Here is a 2,951-nt window from a genome sequence, read left to right as displayed (position 1 = left end):
ACCTAGAAGGTATCATGCGTTGAGGGTTTTTCACAAACGTGACTATTTCTGAAGGACGATCAAACATCAGAAAACCTGAGAATATTGTGGTGGGGAGAGAGGGAGGAGGGGGAGCAGAGTAAGCCCCAGGGCGTGACAGGGAGGGGACACTGGGCTGTAGGAGGCTGATTTCAGCGATGGTGTGGGGATTCGTAACAGAAATCCACAGGAAACTGAGTTTCATCAGCTCTGCTGCTCGCAGAACTGGTTTCATTGAGCTCTTTGCTGGAAGGTTAGACTAGGGAAAGTCTGAAGTTATTCAGAAAACACGCTCTCGTGATTTTTTGGGGCTGTGCAATCGTACTGATAGAGATAGCAACTCCTTTTGGCGATAAGCTGCGGCCAGAACGCGTACCTACGCTCCGCCGCCTGCATGCCTCGCAGCACCCACTGGGTTTCTGCGATTCCAGGACTGAGTTTTTCTTGAAAGGATGATTGTTTTGCTGTGCCCACACCACTAAGATGGAGCTGTGCTGATTAAACAGAGCCTTTGTGAGCCGTTCCTTGGACTATGTGAGGAGGATCCTGCCATACAGCTCTGTGGAAGCTTGTACTCCCTTGGGCGGCAGTCAGCACGCCCTGGACGGTGAAGCATGGGCTGTCTGTGATCATTAAGGAGCTGGAAGAGTGAATTCAGTCCAGACAACAAACAATGAGCTGCTGATGCTTCCAGCTCTGCTAGGGCTCAGAAATACCCGCGTGCGCATCTGAGCCCCATCACGGAAACACACGAGGATTAGGCTCTTCTGGTGACGGCTGCTTTTTTATTGTGGATAATCCGATGGGAGCCTGATGGTGACCAACACATCCATTCTTCCCTTGTTGATTCTCTTGCCATCTGAAATGCTGTTGGTTTTAATGACATAATTATCCTTTATATATTCAGTTAGACGTGTGGGGGGTTGGGTTGGTTTTGTTTTGTTTTGTTTTTTAGTTGTAATTAGTGTTTCCCTGAGAGGCAGCAGCTTTAATGCTTGGGTAGTTTTCTGAGAAGCTGGGGCTGAAAGAAGCTTTTGGGAAATGACGATTATATGTCCATGGGTTTTATTTGGTATGCTTTATTTTAGTCCTCCTCTGGCCAAAGATGGATTGAATCAGTGAAATGAGGCAATCTCAGTCTCCCTCACAGCCCCAAACAAAACCGTACAAAGGACTTGTATATTGACTGGAAGTGAGGTGCAGGGTTTTTGCTGGATTTAGATGAAGTACTGGCAGGAAGAACTTCATACCCCTTCCCCTCTGTCCTCAGGGCGTGACTGAATTCACATCAAAGTTTTTGCTGAACTTTTCTAGAAGTGTATTTCAACAGAAAAATTTGTAGTAGATGTTTGTATCAAGGCAATTTTAACAAGATGAGATTGTTTAGTCAGTGTGTCTTGGAAAAGAGGGGGAAAAGGCTATTGGCTTTTAAATGACCTTGTAATCGTCTGTATTCCCCTCTCCGTGGTCAGGACAAGGCAGCCCGTGCTGGTCTTGAGGACTTTGCGGTACCGCTCGAAATCCCCCCAGGGACTCCTGAACCGACCTGGATGCTGGAGGACTCTGCTGTGGGTTTAAGCAGAGAAAACAGCTACGGAAACTTGGCAGAAATCACACGAGCTGCTCCCTTTGGAAGCTTGATCCGTGCAGTTAGTTACCAGCTGCGTTATGCCCTGGCTTTGCATCGTCATTAGCTAGAAACAGAAAAGCCCTGATAGGTCCCGTAGCCTCTGCTCCTTGCTCTCTTTTTTGATACTTTTTGCAGTATATTTGGGAATGGTGGTCCAAGCTGGTTTTACCTGTCTCTGGCAAAGAGCTCCCAATCCCTTATTTTAACTGAAATACTCTTCCCTGATGGAAAAGCTCATCCAGTGGCAAAGTTAGTGATATGATTTGTTTATATTGATTCAGTGCAACTAAAAGGGAAAAATAAAAAAAAAGGAGAGAGAAGAAAATTCCTTCGCTCTATCGTACTTGTTACTTGACGGGTTGTGTTCGCTGTCAGCAAGGCTGTGCTTTGGAACCGCCAGGGATGGGGTGGCCCCAAAAGGCTAGTGACAGGGAAGAGGAGACAGGGTGGCTGTGCTACATAGTTCTCATTTTCTGCATGCATGATTAAAATTAATGGAAAAAAAAAACCAACTTGGCTCTAGCAGTGGGAACCACACAGATGTGAACTGCATGGAAAGCTGTTTTTGTTTGGTTTTGGGGGGTTTTTTTGCCTGTATGTCACCACTTCCTGTGACCTGGAGGACAGACTGTCTCAGAGCTTTCTGCAGCACAGGCGAAGGCATTTGTTTCCCTTTTCAGCAGTAATGGCAGGCAAGCAGCATGTTCAGTGTCTCATGGTGTGCTTTCCGTGCCTTAATTTAGGTGGGTCTAGCAGCTTCCCAAAAGCTTCCAGAATCCCGGTTGGAGATTTTCTCTCCTCCTTCCTTTGGAGCTGAGGATTCCAAGCACTTTCCCAGGCTGATCCGTGCAGCCTCTCACAAGCCAGGCCATGAGCTCCATGTGTCACACGGAGGAAAGCACTTGTCAGCCCCGCTTGGTGATGGGATTCACACACACCATCTTCCCCCGCCAGGCAGGGGACTCCACACACATACGTGTACAGCCAGACGGTTCCTGTTGTGGGATCAGACATGCATCAGCTCTCTGTGTGTCCTGGGGAGGGATCCTCCTAGAGACCCAACGGCCCTGCCAGCCGTGGTGGGTGCCCTGCACGGGTGTTCCTGTGCCGCACTAGCCCACAGTCCCTCCTGCGTGCATGGGCTCCTGCTCTGATTTCCATCACCAGTGTTTTCACCTTCGCACACCACACAGGCATTGGCAGGCACCAGCTCTCGCTGCTACTCGCCTTCTTCCGAGACCTCCCAGCTCCTCCACGCAGGTGCTGGCCACGTTGCAGCTCTCCATCAAGAGACATCAAAAGC

The sequence above is a fragment of the Buceros rhinoceros genome, unplaced genomic scaffold (genome assembly GCF_000710305.1).
Source record: "Buceros rhinoceros silvestris isolate BGI_N320 unplaced genomic scaffold, ASM71030v1 scaffold24298, whole genome shotgun sequence".
Classification (NCBI taxonomy): Eukaryota; Metazoa; Chordata; class Aves; order Bucerotiformes; family Bucerotidae; genus Buceros; species Buceros rhinoceros.
Note: the sequence above shows the minus strand (reverse complement) of the source record.